The following is a 208-nucleotide window of genomic DNA, read 5'->3' as shown; positions in this document are numbered from 1 at the left end:
CAAGACGCCCCAAGGCAGGCCTAGGCGGCCCTAGGAGGGTCTAGGTGGCCCAAGCTTAGTCAAGGCGGGCCAAGACAACCAAAGGCGGATCAAGGGGGCCAAAGGCAAGTCAAGGCGGGCCAAGGCAGCCTAAGATGGGTTAAGGCGTCCTAAGGCAGGTCAAGACGCCCCAAGACGGGTCAAGGCGGCCCAAGGCAGGCCAAGGCGG

This window comes from Fragaria vesca, linkage group LG3, assembly GCF_000184155.1.
Source record: "Fragaria vesca subsp. vesca linkage group LG3, FraVesHawaii_1.0, whole genome shotgun sequence".
NCBI lineage: Eukaryota > Viridiplantae > Streptophyta > Magnoliopsida > Rosales > Rosaceae > Fragaria > Fragaria vesca.
The sequence above is the reverse complement of the archived record's forward strand: the minus strand, read 5'-3'. Positions refer to the sequence as shown.